Genomic DNA, 22081 nt, shown 5'->3' with positions numbered 1-22081 from the left:
AGACTCGATTGTCCTACTGGGGGACTTCAACGCTCACGTGGGCAATGACAGTAAGACCTGGAGGGGTGTGATTGGGAGGAATGGCCTCTCTGATCTGAACCCGAGTGGTGTTCAGTTTTTGGACTTCTGTGCAAACCACAGTTTGTCCATAATGAACATCATGTTTGAACACAAGGATGTCCATAAGTGCACATGGCACCAGGACACCCTAGGCCGCAGTTCAATGATTGACTTTGTAGTCGTGTCAGCGGACTTGCGGCCATGTGTACTGGACACTCGGGTAAAGAGAGGAGCTGAGCTGTCAACTGATCACCACCTGGTGGTGAGTTGGATCAGGTGGTGGGGGAAGATGCCAGTCAGACCAGGCAAACCCAAACGTATAGTGAGGGTTTGCTGGGAACGTCTGGCAGAAGAACCTGTCAGATTGATCTTCAACTCACACCTCCGTCAGAACTTTGACCAGATATCGGGGGAGGTGGGGGACATTGACTCAGAATGGGCCATGTTCCGCTCCTCCATTGTTGAAGCGGCTGACTGTAGCTGTGGTCGCAAGGTAGTTGGTGCCTGTCGGGGTGGTAATCCTCGAACCCGGTGGTGGACACCCCAGGTGAGAGATGCCGTCAAGCTGAAGAAGGAGTCCTACCGGACATGGTTGGCCTGTAGGACACCAGAGGCAGCTGGCAGGTATCGACAGGCCAAGCGATCTGCGGCTTCAGTCGTTGCCAAGGCAAAAACCCGGGTGTGGGAAGAGTTCGGTGAGGCCTTGGAAAGTGACTTTAAGTCGGCTCCGAAAAGATTCTGGCAAACCGTCAGGCGACTCAGAAGGGGAAAGCAGTGTGCCACTAGCACTGTATATAGTGGAGATGGTGTGCTGCTGACTTCGACTGAAGACGTCATTGGGCGGTGGAAGGAATACTTTGAGGACCTTCTCAATCCCACCGACACGTTCTCCAGTGAGGAGGCAGAGTCTGGGGACACGGGAATAGGCTTGTCCATTACTGAGGCCGAAGTCGCTAAGGTAGTTAAAAAGCTCCTTGGCGGCAGGGCTGCAGGGGTGGATGAGATCCGTCCCGAGTTCCTCAAGGCTCTGGATGTTGTGGGGCTGTCTTGGCTGAGACGCCTTTTCAACATTGCGTGGACATCGGGGGTGGTGCCACTTGATTGGCAGACTGGGGTGGTGGTGCCTCTTTTTAAAAAGGGGGACCGGAGGGTGTGTTCCAACTACAGGGGAATCACACTCCTCAGCCTCCCTGGTAAGGTCTATGCAAGGATACTGGAGAAGAGAGTCCGGCTTATAGTCGAACCTCGGATCCAGGAGGAGCAGTGCGGGTTCCGCCCTGGTCGTGGAACACTGGACCAACTCTTTACCCTCTCCAGGATTCTCGAGGGTTCATGGGAGTTTGCCCAACCAGTCCACATGTGCTTTGTGGATTTGGAGAAGGCATTCGACTGTGTTCCCCGGGGTATTCTGTGGGAGGTGCTTCGGGAGTACGGGGTACATGGCTCTTTGCTACGAGCCATTCAGGCCCTGTACAAACAAAGCAGGAGCTTGGTTCGCATGGCCGGCAGTAAGTCAGACTTTTTCCCAGTGAGAGTTGGACTCCGTCAGGGCTGCCCTTTGTCACCGATTCTATTCATAATTTTTATGGATAGAATTTCTAGGCGCAGTCAGGGGATGGAGGGTGTCCGGTTTGGTGACCTCAGGGTCACATCGCTGCTGTTCGCAGATGATGTGGTCCTATTGGGGACATCAGGCCGTGAACTTCAGCTTTCACTGGATCGGTTTGCAGCCGAGTGTGAAGCGGCCGGGACGAGGATCAGTACCTCCAAATCCGAGGCCATGGTTCTCACGCGGGAAAGGGTGGAGAGCCCTCTCTGGGTCGGGGATGAGCTCTTGCCTCAAGTGGAGGAGTTTAAGTATCTCGGGGTCTTGTTCACGAGTGATGGTACAAGGGAGCGGGAGATTGACAGGCGGATTGGTGCTGGGTCAGCAGTGATGCGGGCTCTTTACCGGTCTGTTGTGGTAAAGAAAGAGCTGAGCCATAAGGCAAGGCTCTCGATTTACTGGTTGATCTATGTTCCCACCCTCACCTATGGTCATGAGCTTTGGGTAATGACCGAAAGAACGAGATCGCGAATACAAGCGGCTGAAATGAGTTTCCTCCGCAGGGTGGCTGGACTCTCCCTTAGAGATAGGGTTCGGTCATCCGAGAGGGACTCGGAGTAGAGCCGCTGCTTCTTCACGTCGAGAGGAGCCAGTTGAGGTGGTTCGGGCATCTTGTTAGGATGCCTCCTGGATGCCTCCCTTGGGAGGTGTCACAGGCAAGTCCACCGGGGAGGAGACCCCGGGGAAGACCCAGGACACGCTGGCGTGACTATATCGCCCAGCTGGCCTGGGAGCGCCTCGGAATCCCTCCCAGGGAGCTAGTGGAAGTGGCTGGGGAAAGGGAGGTCTGGGCTTCATTGCTCAGGATGCTGCCCCCGCGACCCGAACCCCGGAGAAGCGGAAGATGATGGATGGATGGATGGATATATATATATATATTTTTTTTTTTTTAATTTTTTTTTTTCTTTTACCCAAAGAAAATATTCCACCTGCTAGTTAGGACCCCCCTGCCCCCCAATCACACGATGCTATCAATACTAGTAGGGTGAATGCTAACACAGGCTTCCTGCGAAATCTGTGAAGCACAACCGCACTACCTCTCACGCAACGTCATTGGACAGCTGAACGCGCTCGGAGGAAAGCACCAACTGCCAGTTCTGCTGCATCAGCTAACTAGCATCGCTTTGAGTGGTGGGGGGAAAAGAAGGGTGCCATCCTACCCACCCAGAGAGAGCGAGACCTATCAGACACCCGGCCATGGATGGTTGTAGATCAAACTTGCGATCTCCTGATGATAGGGTCGATGTTTAGATGGTTGCACCACTCAGGATCCCCTTCCTGTGTTTTTAACACATTCTAGTGTCACTGCTAGGTTGAGAATAGTCCACCAACCAAAAACATTTAGCCAACATTGGACCTATGGTCAGAAACTAACCCCTTCTGAAGAATTAGATGATGATTAAGTTTTGCATGGAGGAAGATGTAGTCTGGACACACCTAGAAGGTAAAATTGTCTGGAAGTGGTTTCTCGGTTCCATTTGTTTGGTATGTAAAACTAACTTCTTGCTTTAAGTAAACTAAAAAACAACTATTAGTGTTCTATAACATTTACAAACAAAACATTGGCTAGAGCTGTCACGATTTTCACGATCACCTAATCACAGTTATTTCAGATGATTGTAATTATTTACCGTGACCCTGACGGAGAAGCGGCTTAGAACATGGATGGATGGATGTAATTATTTAATCTGAGGGCAGTCATTTTCCTCAGTCACAATAATATTAAGCCACATGTGAATTGAGTGTGAGGCAAATAAATAGAAATAAAAGAAAGCACTAAGTACATTCAATGAGACATGTCACTGGACTTGTGATAGCAAATAAAGCTCTAACTTCTAACTTGGTGCCTAAGGGTGTTTAGAGGGCAGTGCAAGTAATTTGGTTTATTTGTTAGCTGTATAGCTAATGTTGCCATTTTCTGCCTGTGTGCAAGCAGAACAAGCCAAGTGTTTTTTGCTTATATTTTCACTCTGTGTGAAACGTGTGTGTGTATGCAATAAACAGTTCAACAGTACTGCCAGTGTTAGTCACTAAATAATAAAGCTAGAAAGCCAGATGGCTAATAAGACAATTTGGTCACTTTAATGGTTTCATTTGATGAATGAGAAGAAAAAAATAATTAACCACAATTATTTATTTGACAATTAATGGTCAGCCAAAATGTCATGATCATGCCAGCCTTAAGTTCAAGGCATGATTCTGTTTGAAACAACATTTGAAATCATAACATGTTGCAAAGTAGGGCAGCTGTGCAACTCACTGAAAAACTTTTGTCCGTAAATCCAGATTTCCTTAAATGTGATGCGGCATAGCCGACAACCAATAAGCCAGACTTTTATTCTGACATGCTTTTAAGAGAGGGATATAGTCATAGTGCAATTCCAAGGTCAACAGCCCTTTTACAAATATTGAACAATTGTAATTTCTGAGTCAAGGTTCATCTGATCATGAACCATGTCTGACCAAGTTAGACTCTTTCTGAGAAAAACATGCACATCCTTTCCTTTTTAATAAGAATTGTTTTTCATTTTTAAAGCCTTACTAGTTAGTAGCCCATTTCAAAAGTTTTGTTGTTACTCTGATTTAACAAGTGCTCAGTGATCCAAATTTTGCTCAGAAACTGTCAAGGGGCATCCATAATAAAAGGCTGCACTGTGCTTCTTTTATACAGTGATAGACAACACAGTTGCACAGGCTGTTATTCCTAAGTTAGAGGAGACAAAGCAAATGTATCACGGATGGCGTTAGGTAGGATAAAAGCCTACTGTTTCTATACAAAATTCCATGCTTCAAACAATTGCAACGACTGCACTGAAAAGCTGTACCCTAGGCGTGCCATTTGCACAGTGCTTATAGGTTAGTACTGGACAAAGTACTGTAGTCAAACTCCCATCTGTCCTCTCTGCAGCAAGCCAGGAGCCTGAATGCCATCAGAGGGAATGCTCATCCATATGAAGGTGTCGATGTGACTATAAATTACGTATAAGAGCAGGGATGATGTATGTCTATCATCTTTTAATTATGTGCTGTAGAGTGTGGCAGTGAATGCTTGATGCTTTTCTGTCTGCCCAGTGACAGTGCTGGGCAAGGGTATTGTAGTCACTGCCATTCCCTGTGCTGCAGGGCTGAATGCCATCAGAGGATGCTGACCCGAGTCATAGCACCAATGCAGCTGTAAATTATGCACAATAGCAGTGATGATGTGTGTCTATCATAGTTTAATGATGTAATGGAAAGTATGTATTGTACAAAATGCATTTTGCTTGAAGTCTCCACTCACTGTGCTCAAACAATAACAAAAGCAAGCTTATTTTTCCCCCATAGCTCAGCCTTAAAGAACCAAGCAGCTCTGCCAAAGTGTGCATTCCAAACTTTTCATTTGTGTTCATAAGTAGAGCAGGAGAGTTCTTGGATTGTGAAAAGCAGAAAATACAACCAGTTTCTAAGACTAAACTTTGTCTATGTGGAAAAACAGAATGGCTGTTTTAGCTGTAAATTAAATAAATGAATGGTGGTCTCTGACTTTTTGCATAGTACTGTAATGAAATATTACTCAATTAGAATTTTAAGTAATTTCTTAAAATTTGTACAGTTTAAACATAAAACTTTCACCAGGTGTAGCAGCCTTTAGCGTATACTTACTCAGCTTGCTGTGTTGCTTGTAGTCTGAGTAAATTTAACACATTCCTCATTCCATAGGACGTTCGCATTTAAGGAGGATGTCTGAGAGTTGACTGCAATCAAAATCCATGCATATTTGAGCACTGAGGAATGCATTATATTGTTTTCTGCCCCGGGTGCTTCCATTTTCAACAGAAAAGATATGGCACAGTGAAAAAGCAATATGTAATCAGTGACAGTCCTAATCAGTGGTTTAGATACAACCATATTTTTGCTTGCAAAGCTCCAGAGCACCAGCACCCAGCCTCAGCATTAGTTAACATGGGCTTACTTCAAAAAGAAATGAGATGTGCAAGACATGAACAAGGTGTGGCTTGTGTGGAATTTCTGTTTCATGCTTTGGTATGCTTCCCATTGGCATTCGAGTGTTGTGATAATGACATGGTAAGCAGTGAAACTTTAAAGGAACAATTTAGTGGACACTCAAGGGTCTCATTTATCCAAGTGTGCATAGAACATCTGTGCATAAGCACTAGCAACACACACAAGAAAATGGGCATTTATCAAATGTATGTATGCACATCTGCAGTAATTGATGAGAAATCTTACTCAGCTCTGAACATTCTACTTTGTCAGTACCAAAAACCTACCAAATGTTTCAGTAATCACTGTTTCAGTGATTATAATCGCTAATTATGGGCAGAACTAAAGAAATCTAGGCAGTGTCTGACTAGTGAACACAACTTTGAACAGTTGAACACACACATTTCATAATATTGTTAATAAAAAGACAAAAGTTGGCACAATTTCTATTTCAGTAGTGACCATTCTTAATGTTACACACAGATTTTTCAGATTTCTTGGGATACATTTACTTCAAAACAATGGAATCTAACTGCTCACCATATGGCCATGAGGGACAGGGATGCAGGCTCACTTCCTGCGCTAAAATTAATGCAGGGGTGTGGCTACGTCTTTCATCATCAGTCTAGAAGAGATCAAAAATATATTTTGGGAAAAAAAACAATATTGAAAAAAAGACAAAAAAATAAATAAATGATCATTGTGTATATATTTAACTTATTACTATCTCTATTAATGCCTTTTAAATATATCATTAAGAAATCCCATCCATAAATATGTAATGAAGTATTCAGCCTCACTGTGGGACCATTTTTGAACCATATCAGTGGAATGGTCCATATCTGTGTGTAAATACACACTAGAAATTTAGCATTTATTAAACACAGCTGTACACAATAAACAATGATAAATCTTACACTGCTCTGTTAGTGCACAGCCAGGCCCCAAGCTACACTTGTACACAGTGATTCCCACTAAATATGTTATCCGTTTCTCTGGATCATGAAAAATCAGTGAAAACAATATTTTTACATGTATTAAGAGAATATTATACAGAATTCTCAAAAGGGAAGTATCATTTAAAATGTTTAGTGTGTCCAGCCCTTGCTTTTATTACAGCTTACATTCTGTTCAGGTAGTTTATCCATCCATCCATCCATTTTCTAAGCCGCTTCTCCGTCAGGGTCGTGGGAGGATGCTGGAGGTAGTTTATTTTCAGTTAAAATATTTTTTTTCTGTACCTCCAAAAGGCATCCTTTGCCAACTTGTTTCAACCTTTGTCATTGACATGCTGCTGTACCTTCAGTCTCATATAAAATAGATTCATTTCCTTGTAGTGAAGAATATGAGTCAATTTATGGTAGTTCAGTCCAGTAGGGGTGTGTGTGCATGTGTGCACATAGCACTGGGCAAATTAAGCTATCCTCGCTGCTGTCTTTCTCTCACAGCCTCACAGGCAAGCTTTACATTACCTCACTGGATCAATAACTCAACCAGAGAGAGAAAGAGAGAACAAAGCGAGAGGAATCTGAGTGGAACCATGTCATGCTGAATGGGTGGAGCACCGTATAATCCTACATAAGCGCTAGTTGAGAGTGGGTGGCAGCAGGAAAGCCTAAGCAGAGTCACAATTCTTCTGCTTCAGAGTCACGAGCTCCATGTGTGATACACCACCTGACCAAAAGCACATATGGACACAGTGTTTCTGTGTCCACATATACTATATGGCCAAAGGTTTTTCAGACACCTGCTCATCCAATGTTTCTTCCAAAATCAAGAGTATTATAAAGGAGTTTGTCCTTCACTCTTCAGGGAAGGCTGTACACTAAATGTTGAAACATTGCTGTGAGGATTTGATTGCACTCAGCTGCGAGAGCACTAGTGAGATCAGGTATTGATGTTGGATGATTAGTTCTGGATCAACACAAATGCCACTCCAACTCATCTCAAAGGTACTGATGTGACTCCATCACTCTAGAGAATGCAATTCCATTGGTCCACAGGTCAGTGCTGGGGGATTTCACACCCCTCTAGCCTACACTTAGCATGGGATGAATGATTTTACGCTCATATTTGGCTGCTCCAAAGCATCCTGTTCTGTTGTCAATGCTTTTCTACGGAGATTAAACCAGCTGTATGCATCTGAACTCCATGCATTGTTTCAGCAGTAAGTGCACCTCAATGCAGCAGAATCTACTAATAAGTAGGGGTGCCCACAAACATTTGGACATACAGTTGAGTATTCTATGGTTTTAGAAGAAATGAATGTTGGATATGTGTTATGTGCACATAAATATATTCAAAGAAGTAAACTGACGACATTTGTAAAGTAAAAATGGAATCACATGAAATCAAAGCACCATTTTTATTGTGCTCCATTATATATAAGCAGAAAAAAGACTGTAGACCTAAATGGTCATCTATTCCTTGAAATAAAGTAAGGTAATATGCTTAAGTAATAAAACTCTGGACACAAATGACCTCGTGCTCACTGGCTGATGAACCTCAAATGAGCCGAATGAGGCTAATAGACATGTGGCCTAATACACTGCAGGAACAGCACACTGGTAAACTGCAAGATCCTTGCAGAAATAGAGCTAAAGTTGAGGGGTCCAACTGCACAAGACAGCTGATAAATTGAAGACGAAGGCCAAAGGACAAATTTCTAGTAGCAATGTAAGAGAAAGAGCCTAAGAAGCAGGTTGATCCAAGGATAGTAAGAAGAGAGGAGAAGAAAACAACCACTAAAGGTCCACTGAAGACCATACTTTACGTTTGAGAACGAGCGGCCACTTCCTAAAAGTACATGCACTGTGTGAGAAAAGAGAGAGAGAGAAAAACTGTGGCCATATAGAAAACTAAGGTTTTGTGACTACTTTGAGAGAGCTAAGCACTTTCTCCTTCATTGTCATAAATACAAATGTATCCAAGATTAATACTTTGAAAAGTTTGCAATAGAAGAACATCCTGAAATAGAGCTCTGGAATATGCTGTTAGGAAAAGAAATGGACAGGAAAAAAAAAGAAATTTCAGTGTGTTGTGATGTGAAATGGTGCCATATAGAGAACTCTGATTTCTTTCCAGTAGTGGTGATAGGAACAATGTCGCAAATATTGCCATTTATTATTTATTGTTATTTGTTTTGCACGATTATAATTACTATTAGATGTAATCATGTAATGGTGATTATGGTAAAATAGTGGTAAATCACAAAAATATGTATATCTATTGATACTAGATTGCCTTAGAATGTCCAAAGCCATTAATGTATTTGTAAAAATATGCTTTAGGCCAAAACAATAAACAATAAAAAACAATCAATAACAAAAAATAATAAAATAATATATCAGGCATTCAGACATCAGGCAGCGTAATCGTGACCACTTTGCTCATTACTACCATTGTTTCTTTGGAGTGGAGCATTTTACATCAGACCTCTCGAAATGACCTTCTTTGTTTACGTTTACAATGGATGGATTTCCCCCTTCCCCCTTGAATACATTATATATATATGTGTGTGTGTGTGCGTGCGTTTGTGCGTGCGTGCGTGTGTGCGTGTGTGTGTGTGTATTTAAACCTTGTATCTTCAAAATAACTTTTCAGGAGAAGAAAAAAAACCTACTTTTCTGTTAATGTAAGTGAATATAACCAGACTTTTTTCACTGTTGTAGGGCATTTCTTTCGATTCACTCTTAATGAAATTTACACACAGCATGTAAGGAGCAACAGGCATTTTCAAATTATGTAAAAAACTGAAAAATTACAAACTGTCAGTGGTATAATAACAAAGTGGAAGCGAGTGGGAACGACAGCAACTCAGCCACAAATGATAAAATGATACCGAGGCGCATAGTGCACAGAGGTCGGTAAATTTCTGCAGAGTCAATCACTACAGACCTCCAAACTTCATGTGGCCTTCAGATTAGCTCAAGAACAGCATAGAGAAGTTCATGGAATGAGTTTCTATGGCCGAGCAGCTGCATCCAAGCCTTATATCACCAAGCGCACTGCAAAGTGTCGAATGTAGTGTTGTAAAGCACCGCCACTGGACTCTAGAGCAGTGGAGACGTGTTCTTTGGAGTGAAAAATCATGCATAAACACACTCCTACACCTTGTGGAAAGCCTTCCCAGAAGCTATATATATATATATATATATATATATATACATGACAGCTATATATATATATATATATATATATATATATATATAGCTGTCATGCATATATATAAAAAGTATCACTTAATAAATGTATATATAATTTACTGATAAAACTGCTAAAGTCGAACATACAAGCAAGTTAAACTATAAATAAAGAAAAGCAACAATTTATTATAGTAAAATTGTAAGGGCAGACTAGGCAGTCTACATAGGAGGGGGACTACAGACAGTATCAAAACACACAAATAAATAAACAAAACAAACTATTCTAAGTTGAGAGCTAAACAGCTGAAAGAACAGGAGAAGAGTGACCAATAGAGAAGAGAAAACAAACACACATAACAGCCTAACCATCATCTAAACAAAAACTGTTGCATAGTACTGTGGATAACATTTCATGGACTTGGATCGTGAGAGGCAGGAATGAAAGGCAAAGGGTGGACACACTAAACACTGAGAAATCTGACATTGTATTTAGCAGTTGAGGCTTCTGTGGAATTTTGTATTAAATATTTGTTTTCTACTTTTTTCTGCTAAGTCATGAATAAATGTCTCCAACTTTTACACAGTACTGTACATTATATATGTCATAAATAGAGTTGAAAATAAGTATTATTAACAATAAAAACAACAACAAGCATCAAACCTAGAACAGATTAAATCATGTGTCAAGCTCCAGTTCTCGCGGGCCAAAACACTGTACACTGCCTCATTAAACAGACCCGATTCAGCTCATCGGCTAATTAGCAAGGCCTTCATGAACCGAATTCAGAGCGTTAGATGAGGGTAAACACTAATCTCCACAGCACTTTAGCCTGGATGGTTCCCAGTTTGACATTACGGGATAAATAGTTAACACTTTAAAATGATGTGGCTGCAGCTAATATGGTCGGAACCAGTAAATCTATTGTGAATTGAAGTGAGTTCGGAGAGAGGGTAGGGGAGGAACATGCAGCCGGGGCTGAACAAACAGAACTCTTGCTTCTCTATCAGAAGCTACTCTGTTTGAGCAGAGGACAGTGCTGTTCTATCATCAGAACAAATACAGCGCCATGTGCCATTCACACCCTACTCAACATCCCAGCTAACGGCAGCACAGTTCACCTCTCCGGGTTTGTCTGACCTAACCTTGTTATAACAAATGCAGATGCGTTCTTGCAGCAGGTAATAAAATACACAGGAACCAAGGTTTATAAGCAAATGTTTACGCAGGACACAGAGCACATAGGTCATAGGGCAATTGAGGACTGAAGGTTAGTGGACCAGCCTTGTGGAAGGTCGCAGATTCAATCCACTTGGCCAACAGTATGTGACTGAAGTTCTCTTGAGCAAGGCACCTAACCCCCAACTGCTCCCTGGGTGCCGTGGATAGGGCTGCCCACTGCTCCAGGCAAGTGTGCTCACTGCCCCGTAGTGTGTGTGTGTGTGCATGTATGTGGGTGTTTCACTGCACGGATGAGTTAAATGTGGAGGTCTAATTCCTCTGTGTGCAATTTAATTAAAGTTTAGACATATCTGATTAAGGTGGGTGTTGTAGACCAAGGGCACTGCCACCTCTGACCACTGAGGGGAGAAGCAGTGTAGCTCCCTCCCACAATGAAGCACAACACCCTACACCTGGATGTAGGGCTACTTAAGGCCTAAATCAGAGGTTCACATTGCTGAGTCTTTGTTACTGAGTTTCTGGCAGGCCGGCCAGCCAGAAGTCTCATGTAGAGGATAAAAAGTTTTACTCAAGGTTTTCTTTCTCTCTCATACTTCTCTAGTCTGTTCCTTTCTGAATCTGAAAGGAAGAAATAAAAAGCAATAAACGTTCCTCAGAGCATGTTTCTGTTGGCTTTTATTCCTATCCTTTAAAATCGATTCTCTTTGGTGTTTGTTTTTGTCTGGCCTTGGTAATTTTGGTGTTTCTCTTGTCTGGCCTATCCTTTGTTTTATTTCCCATCATTTTCTGTCTCTCTTTCTTTAAAAAACTCTCAATACAATCCTGTCACAGTAGTGGTTATACTTTCAAACTTTGTTTTCTGAGGTCATAGGTTCCATTCCCACTTGTGGTGTCCTTGTTTTCGTTTTGTTTTCTAGTTCTCCAGTTGCTTTGCACTTGGGTCCAAGGATATTACATATGGCATGTAATAGGATATTATTATATATGACAAGGTTATTAAATTAAACTTAAAATTTGTTATGACAAACATACACAAATGAAATTAATTCATATGTATGAATTTCCATAACAAACATTTTATATTAAAAAATATTTTTTTACTCTGAAAAGATTAGATATAAGATAATCCACATAAGACAGGGGAATGTCAAAGGAGGACAAGAGAAAACAGGAAGTTTCCAAAAGGTACAGAGAAAATGAGACCTCTAACAACCATACAAGACCTGGTAGACCACCAGCACTGTGACCATCAGAAAAACAGTACTTTGTGTTTGGGAGAGAGGAGAAAATCCAGCTCTGCTCTTGATTCAGGTCTGAAAAATCCACAGGTGTTTCTGTTCATCCTTCCACCGTGAGAAGACAAGTCAATACTATGAGGATGAAAGGATGTGTAGCTGCCAAGAACCTGTTGCTGAGAAAAGGAAATAGACAAAAAAGAAGAACATCTGACCAAATTATTTGGATTGTGAGAAGCAGAAAATCCACTTTCTAAGACTGAACTTTCCAGGGGACCGGAGGGTGTGTTCCAACTATTGGGGGATCACACTTCTCAGCCTACCGAGTAAGGTCTATGCAGGGGTACTGGAGAAGAGAGTCTGACCGATAGTCGAATCTCAGCTACAAGAGGAACAATGCGGATTTCGCCCTGGTCGTGGAACACTGGACCAGCTTTTTATCCTCACCAGGGTCCTGGAGGGTACGTGGGAGTTCGCCAAACCAGTCCACATGTGTTTTGTGGGTTTGGAGAAGGCATTTGACTGCGTCTCTCAGGGGATCCTGTGTGGAGTGCTCCGGGAGTACAGGGTGAGGGGCTTGTTGTTACGGGCCATTCAGTCCCTGTACAAACAGAGCAGTAACTTGGTTCGACTGTTGGACTCCGGGCTCTATTGTTGGACTGTCCATTATCACCGATTCTGTTCATACCTTTTATGGACAGAATTTCTCTGAACAGCCAAGTGGCCGAAATGAGCTTTTTCCGTAGGGTCGCCAGGCTCTCCCTTAGAGATAGGGTGAGAAGCTCAGCGATTTGGGAAAAGCTCAGAGTAGATCCGCTGCTCCTCCACGTTGAGAGAAGCCAGTTGAGGTGGTTCGGGCATCTGGTAAGGATGGCCTCTGGACTCCTCCCTAGAGAGTTGGAGGGATTATATCTCTCGACTGTCTTGGGAACGCCTCGGTATCCCTCTGGAAGATCTGGAGGAGGTGGCGGGGGAGAGGGAGGCCTGGGCCTCTTTGCTTAGGCTGCTGCCCCCGCGACCCGAACTCGGATAAGCGGATGACGATGGATGGATGGATGGATGGATGGATGGCTTCTGTGTCATTTTCTCATAAATATGTTTTGTATTTTATTTTATATTTTATTTATACTTGTACTTATAATTAAATAAATGAAGGCTTTAACTTTTACATATTACTGTATTTTGTTTTAAATGTTCCCCAACAAGTAGTTTTGAGCAGCCAACAAACGCTCATTTGTGGAGTTTCCTCATGCCCATTGGTGAAGCTTCCCATGCGGCTCCTCATGAAGCTGCTTGAGAGAACACGAAGAATGTGCAAAGCTGCATGAAGGCAAACTTTGTGGAATCTAAAAAAGAAGCTGAAGAAAAATTGTCAGACTAATGTGTCTGAATGGACTTGCATGGCCTCAACTAAATATTCTGCCATAAAAATGATGAAAAAAGCGGTCAGCATTGTTGTTTAAAACCATTGTACCTTTCCTGATTGAATCCCACTGGTTCTGACTGTGACTGGCCCCCTCTCCTCTCTTTGTCTCTCACTCATTAGGGTGATGAACGAGTGTTTGGACGAGCCTGCACAAGCTATATCACAGGATCATCTTGTTGTAGGCTGGAGTTGCTTTTCTTTCTATAGCAGGGAACATATGGCAGGGAAAGATGGATTATGCTTTGTACTCTTGTTTAGAGGCTCTTCTCTTTGCACAGTATGTGTTCGAGCCGCACTCTATCTATTAATCATTAGGAGTTATGGTTATCGCCAGTGATAACAGTAGCATGGTGTATTAATCAGTATTAATCGTTTCTTAGCCATTGAACAATAAAACACATATCGCTGCTGTCTGCAAAAAACTGTCCGTTTTTCTGTTTTGGACATAATTTAAAATACCTGTTGTTCTTTACACTGTATGTAAATTTCATGATGAATGGACCAAAAGAAATGGCCCAAAATGACTTTGATTGACTTACATTAACAGTAAAGTCTGTTTTTTCTTCCTGTAAAGTTACCATTTTGGAGATTTTGGAGGTTTTGTTCTGACAACAGCGATATGTTACACACATATGGAAAAACAGATGTGAACACTTGACCAACACACATGTGAGCTGAACATATATGAGTTGAACATACATTTCCAAAACCATGGACATTAATATGGAGTTGGTCCTCTCTTTGCAGCTATACCAGCCTTCACTCTTCTGAGTGGGATTTCTATGTCATTTTGGAGTGTAACTCTGGAATTTGTGCCCATACAGTCAAAAGAGCATTTGTGATGTCAGGCCTGGTTTACAGTTGACAATTCCAGTTAATCCAAAAGTCATTCAGTGTAATTGAAGTCAGGACTCTGTGGAGATCATTGGAGTTCCTCGTTAAACCGTGTCTTTATGGGCTTAGTGCACAGGGACTCCAGTCATTCTGGAACAGGAAACTGTTGCCACACAGTTGAAAGCATGTCATTGTCTAAAATGTATTTGTATGGTGTAGTACTAACATTACCCTTCATTGTAACTAAGCCCAAACCCTGAAAAACAGCCCCAGACCATTATTCTTCCTCCACCAAATTTTACTGCCATTTCTGGTAGGTAGTGCTTTCCTGGCATCTGCCAGACCAAGATTTGTTCACCAAACCACCAGGATAGTGAAATGTGATAAATCACTGCAGAGAATACGTTTCTGCTGTTCCTGAGTACAGTGATGGTATGCTTTTCAACACTCCAGCCAACGCTTGGCATTGCACATAGTGATCTTAGGCTTGCAGCTGCTCAGCCATGGAAACCCATTTCATGAAGCTCCTGACACACAGTTCTTGTGTTGCTGTTGTGTCCAAAGGCAGTTTGGAACTTTTTGGTGAGAGATGCAACAAAGGCTGCACCATCTCTGCCTTCTCAATCACATCCTTTGGCAACATGCTTATGTTAAGGCAGTCGCAAAGTGCTTAATCCTTCTATATGTCTGGCTTTAACAGCTATCACAAGAGATCTGATCTAAGGTGTGAAAGACGTATAGCCGTTTACACACCTGGCATTTCCATGTGACTCAAATTTGTCTCCCATTACTGCTAATGATTGGACTTTGTGAGTAGAAGTACACTGAAGTTCAGTTAATTTAAAAGTGTAAGTGCCCTCAGAGTAACTCCTTCTTGTTGGAATAAGCCCTTATAAATGTTTATTTATGTTTATATGTAGTTGTAATTAAAAGCTGGTAACACTTTCAATGAATGTCACCTTTGTAAGCATCTATAAACACATTCATACCATGTTATAATGCATTCATAAGGCATTATAAACATGGCTATAAATATTTATAATAATACATTGTTAGCATGTTATAACCATGCTTATTGTGTCCATATATGTCTTTAGTTAATATGTAAAAACATTTAAAATAACTATGTCATGCAATTTGAATGTTTAACCCTAGACCCCATGTGTCAAACATAAGGCCTGCGGGCCGTGTCAGGCCTGTGGCACAATCCTATTCGGCCCGCAAAATTGTTTAAAATGTCTATTAATATTCGCCCATTTCACTATAAATTGCACTACAGTTTCCAGCATGCACTGCAATGGCATGCAATCTGGCCCTTTTAGTGGCTGAGTCTGCTCGAGAAATGATAAATGTAGTATGCACATCCAAAGCTGAATCTTGCAGAAGTTGACAGTATAATTAAACACCTTATATTTAGTGATAAAATTATCCCATCTATTGTGTTTTTTCTCATATATCTTACTTAACTAACTCTCTCAGTCTCTCGCCTCTCACTGTCTCTCTCTCTCTCTTTCTTCATTTCTGCCCCTATCTGCCCTCTTCCCTCTCTCCCTCTCCCTCTCTCACTTTCTCTGCATCTCCCCTGAGAGATTGGGGTCATGTGTGTACCCCAGTACCTTTACTAGAGCGGCGCACAGACTTAATGCAATGCTTTTAATATGAGACGTCCCTTCAGCTAATTCTGTCTCAGTCTAGGAAACCAGCCCGGGACGCCAGTCTGCCTTTATGCACACATATAAACCATTCACGAGCAGTCCTTTCTTTCAGGCTTTATTACTTGTGTCAGTGTAATCTCTGAGTAATGTTTGTGAGCGCGATTGTGTCTCTTCTGCTAGCGCCAGTGAGCAATTGTTGTTTTGCCACAGCCTCTTGTGCAGTGTTTGTAAATCTATTGTTTTGTGATTGTGCCATCTGTCTGCTTTGCGAATGCCACACTGGTCTGAATCTCTGCCATGCTGCTCATTTCACTCTGTGAGGAGCTTCAGCGCCCTGAGACGCTCTTTCTCTCTCCCTCTCACTCACTCTGTCTGTCTCTCTCTCTCTGTCTCTCATACCTCCCTGCTTCATACCTTTCTCCTTTTTTCCTTTTCTCTTTCTTTTTCTCTTTGTCTTCTCTCTCCCTCTCTGTCTGTTTTTTGCTCTCATTCTTTCTACGTTTATGTCTGTCTATCTGTTACTCTGTCTCTCCTTGTGTCTTTCTGTCCATCAAAGAAGATATTGAAATGTAATGCACTATAGCGGAATATTATGGAGTTGCACTCTCCAGGTGCCTCTTATAGCTCTCATAACTCACAATAGAACATCTGGACACAAAGACATTTTAAGCTGTAATAGGATGGAGTGGAAGCTAATTGGATTCACCATCTTTGCACTGATATGGAACAGAGATGGGCACTTTAACCCTTTTTGTTGTTTATGCTGAAACATGAAAGCGTTCACATTTATTTACTGCAATAGATCTAGTGATTTAACATGCTGCCATTTAACCTTCAGAAATACACTACAATTTTGTTATTTCTTTTTAATTTATTAAGCTTAATTTGAGTGATGCTGTGTCAGTTAACATGAGGCGTGATAGGAAATGCTTGTATCTAACCTTCTCTTCAGCTCTACCCAGTTCTAAAAATACATATTTCATTGGCTTTGTTCCAAACTACACGTCATACGAAAACACTCAGCTCAGCAAACTCAGCAAAGGAACACTCAAAGAGATCTTAAATGGTGAATAATGGTGCCCATCTCCAGCATGAAGTAACATTACATCATGCATCATACAACATTACCTGCTGAAACAGCAACACCATGGAAAACATGTTTATTTATTTATTTATGTATTTATTTAGTTAGTTAGTTATAGTTGCACAATTATGATAGCATATGTTTTGCAATCTTCAGTTTTGCAAAACAGGATCAGTCCTGCATTTATTTAGAGCTGGTGTTTTCATATAATAAATCATTAGGGGTGTACTTTGTGTACTTCTGGTCCCAAGCCCGGATAAATGGTGAGGGTTGCGTCAGGAAGGGCATCCGGCGTAAAAACTTACCAAAACGTACCAAACGTACCAAAACTATCATGTGGATCACAAATATGATTGCCATACCGGATCGGTCGAGGCCCGGGTTAACCACGACCGCCTCCGGTGCTGTTGACCAGCAGGGTGCAGGTGGAAATTGGACTACTGTAGGTCGAAGACCATCAAAGAGGAGAGGAGGAAGGCGGGTTAGAAGGCAGCGAGAGAGAAGTAAAGGCAGGAGTGTGGAGGTTAGAGTAGGGACTCTGAACATAGGGACAATGACTGGTAAAGGCAGAGAACTTGCAGACATGATGGAGAGAAGGAAGGTAGATATTCTGTGTGTCCAGGAGACCAGATGGAAAGGAAGCAAGGCCAGGAACATTGGAGGTGGATTCAAACTGTTCTATCATGGTGTAGAGAGGAAGAGAAATGGAGTAGGGATAATCCTAAAGGAACAGCTTGTGAAAAGTGTTCTGGATGTAAAGAGAGTGTCAGACAGGATCATGAGCCTGAAGTTGGAGGTTGATGGTGTAATTTTGAATGTGGTCAGTTCATATTCACCACAGATTGGTTGTCAGTTAGAGGTGCACGAGGAATTTTGGAGTAAGATGGATAAAGTGGTAGATGGTGTCCCTAGAGAGGAGAGATTAGTGATTGGTGCAGACTTCAGTGGACATGTTGGTGATGGTGGAAGCTGAAGGAGGAGGATGGTTGCAGGCAGTTCAGGGAAAAATTGCAACAGGCCCTTGGGGCCAGTGAGGAGCTACCTGAGGACTGGGAAACTACAGCTAAGGTGGTGAGAGAAACTGGCAAGAATGTGTTGGGTGTTTCGTCTGGTCAGAGGAAAGAAAACAAGGAAAGTTGGTGGTGGAATGAGGAAGTCCAGGAGAGTATTCAGAAGAAGAAGGCAGCTAAGAAAAAGTGGGATAACCAGAGAGATGAAGGAAGTAGGCAGGAGTACTGTGAGGCTTCGAACAGAATGGTGGCAAAGACAAAGGCTCAGGCCTATGATGAGCTGTATGAGAGGCTGGACAGTAAAGAAGGAGTAAAGGACTTGTATCATTTGGCTAAACAGAGAGATAGAGCTGGAAAGGATGTACAGCAGGTTAGGCTGATAAAGGATAGAGAGGGAAATGTACTAGTGAGTGAACAGAGAGTGTTGAGTAGATGGAAGGAGTATTTTGAAGACCTAATGAATAAGGAAAACGAGAGAGAGAGGAGGACAACGGGGGGAGAGATAGTGGATCAGGTAGTGCAGAGAATTGGTCAGGTGGAAGTGAGGGCAGCATTAAAAAGGATGAAGAATGGAAAGGCAGTTGGTCCAGATGACATACCTGTGAAGGTATGGAGATGTTTAGGAGAGAAGGCAGTGGACGTTTTAACCAGGTTGTTTAACAAAATCCTGGAGAGTGAGAGGATGCCTGATGAGTGGAGAAGCAGTGTACTAGTCCCCATTTTTAAGAACAAGGGTGATGTGCAGAGCTGCAGTAACTACAGAGGTATAAAGTTGATGAGCCACACCATGAAGGTATGGGAAAGAGTTGTTGAAGCAAGGCTAAGGCGAGAGGTTCAGATCAGTGAGCAGCAGTTTGGTTTCATGCCCAGAAAGAGTACCACAGATGCAATTTTTGCGTTGAGAGTGTTGGTAGAGAAGTATAGAGAAGGTCAGAAGGAGCTACATTGTGTCTTTGTGGATCTAGAGAAGGCATATGATAGGGTGCCAAGAGAGGAACTGTGGTACTGTATGAGGAAATCAGGTGTAGCTGAAAAGTATGTTAGGGTGGTGCAGGACATGTATGAGGATAGTGAGACAGTGGTGAGGTGTGCAGTTGGAGTGACAAATGGTTTCAATGTGAAGGTAGGGTTACATCAGGGATCAGCTTTGAGCCCCTTCTTGTTTGCAATGGTGATGGAAAGGTTGACAGATCAGGTCAGGCAGGAGGCTCCATGGACCATGATGTTTGCAGATGACATTGTAATCTGTGGTGAGAGTAGAGAGCAGGTGGAAGATAATCTGGAGAGGTTGAGGTTTGCACTGGAGAGGAGAGGAATGAAGGTCAGTAGAGATAAGACGGAATACATGTGTGTGAATGAGAGGGAGGCAGGTGGAAAGGTAAAGATGCAAGGAGTAGAGGTCGTAAAGGTGGATGACTTCAAATATCTTGGGTCAACCATCCAGAGCAATGGACAGTGTAGAAAAGAGGTGAAGAAGAGGGTGCAGGCAGGATGGAGTGGGTGGAGACGGGTGTCAGGGCTGATGTGTGACAGAGTGAAAGGGAAGGTTTACAAGACAGTAGTGCGTCCTGCTATGATATATGGTTTGCAGACTGTGGCTCTGTCTAAAAGACAGGAGGCTGAGCTGGAGATGGCAGAGATGAAGATGCTGAGATTTTCTTTGGGAGTGACAAGGATGGACAAGATTAGAAATGAGCAGATCAGAGGGACAGTGAAGGTGGAGCAGTTTGGAGATAAAGCCAGAGAGGCCAGGTTGAGATGGTTTGGACATGTGTTGAGGAGGAATAGTGGATATATTGGGCAAAGAATGTTTGGAGATGGAGCTGCCGGGTAGAAGGAGAAGAGGTAGACCTCAGAGAAGGTTTATGGATGTAGTGAAGGTGGACATGGAGATGGTTGGTGTGAAAGTAGAGGAGGCAATGGATAGGGCAAGATGGAGGCAGATGATCCGCTGTGGCGACCCCTAAAGGGAGCAGCCGAAAGAAGAAGAAGAAGTTTTCATGTAATAAATCACATCCTTTTCAGTTATATGCAAAAGTTTGTGTACCGTGGGTCAAATAAATAGCATATTTTGTTAACACGTTCTTTACAGGGAACAAACTTAAATATGGCATTTTCATGCTAATTTTATTTCAGGATTTCTATTTATTTGCTGATTCAAACATATTGGAAAAAAGAACAATATAAGCATAAACACATCAAATATTAAGTGGGCTATAATTTTTACCCAGGTCACATTTTGGTGACACTTTAATTAGATTTAATATACTTTATAGTCCACTTTAGATACTTCATAGGTACTTAATTTACTTTTAAGTTACATTCAACTGAATATCTAGTAAACTCTAAACCTGGCTCTAATCCTAACCCTAACATTAACCTCAACCAGGAACCTAAACCCAACCCTCACCTTGGTCCTATCCCTAACCCTGGTCCAAATCATATTCCTAACCGCACCACTGTTCAGAAACAACCAATAGTTTGTTAACAATTTGAACATCTGTAGATACTCTAAAGGGGACTATAGTGGACTTTCCTATAGTCCATAGTGGACTAAAATAAAGTGAGACCTACATTTTATTTTTTTTCCCAACATTTCAAAGTAATCAAATAAACAGTAATTGTGCATGTGCATGTTAACATGTGTAGACATGTGCTCTCTCTAGATGACATTTACTTTTTTAGCTTTTACAGATGACTGTTTGTCCAGTGTGTAGCCTTATTCTGCAGACCCCTACTAACCATTCTGCCAGGAGGGTGTAGATTAACATGGATTTTTAAACATAGAAGTGATCAGCTACATTTTATAAATCAGCTGACTTTGTGGAGCTGCTAGTGAGCAATGGGGGTTGAGGGGGAGAAGCCCCTGCTTGGCTGTGCCATGATAAAATGGAAAGTGTGTATATATACACATCATGAACAAAAATTGCACTTAAACAGAACAAAAACACTTTTATGGACTTCTATGCTTTCTTACCTATGGAAAATACAATTTGTTTACAGTTGTGTAAATCATATGCAAGATATTGATATTATAAATATGAATATACTATATCAACATTTTTGAAGAACTGAGTTCTGAACAGAGCAACCTCCAAAATATGAGTCTGGCAGGTAAAATGCTGGCGGAGAAGACCTACAACACGTGTTTGACCAGTGGTTTTCATGTGTGCTGGGGCAGAAAACACTTTAAACTGCACGACAGTGGGTCAGCAGGACTGGCCTTGAAAACTACTCCATTAGACAGTCAGTCAGTGTTTAAATTCTTTCACAGTGTTGACTGTGAACTGAACTGTATGTATGCTGTGTGGCATGAAGTTACATCTACATATGAATAGGTAACTTTTTTTAGAAATTTTACAAAATATTATGTAACATTTTTTTTTTTTAGGACTGTTAGGATTTTACATTATTTTTCTTAAAGCATACAGTGCCATGAAAAAAGTCTTTGCCCCCTCATGATTTTTTCTGTATCTGCATATTTGTCACACGTCAAATCTTCAAAAAAAAAATTAATAGAAGACAAAGACAGCCTGAGGAACCACAACATACAGTTTTTAAATGATAATGATAAAAGATAAAGATAAAATGATAAATGATAAAAGAAACATGCTATTCAACACCAACTGGCCCTGTGTGAAAATGTACATCCCCCCTCAATTAACCCATTAACCAGAGTTATTTGATAATTGGGATCAGGTAGACTAGACACACCTGGGCTTGATTAGCCCCATTGAATCTAAACATCACTTAAACAGAAGCGTTTCAGCAGTGTGAAGTAGGCTAAACGCAGCACACTTTGCCACAGTCAAAAGACATTCTGGAAGAGAGGAGAAAAGCTTATTGAAATGGATAAGTCTGG

The 22081-nt window shown here is 41.9% G+C and overlaps 1 protein-coding gene across 1 annotated transcript in view; it reads left to right on the top strand.

The window, feature by feature from the left end:
* Positions 1-22081, top strand: part of LOC108426141 (MAM domain-containing glycosylphosphatidylinositol anchor protein 1) — a 339434-nt gene that overhangs the window by 276290 nt on the left and 41063 nt on the right. The window lies entirely within an intron of this gene.

The sequence above is a fragment of the Pygocentrus nattereri genome, chromosome 5, assembly GCF_015220715.1.
Source record: "Pygocentrus nattereri isolate fPygNat1 chromosome 5, fPygNat1.pri, whole genome shotgun sequence".
NCBI lineage: Eukaryota > Metazoa > Chordata > Actinopteri > Characiformes > Serrasalmidae > Pygocentrus > Pygocentrus nattereri.
Note: the sequence above shows the minus strand (reverse complement) of the source record. Positions and strands in the feature narration are given on the sequence as shown.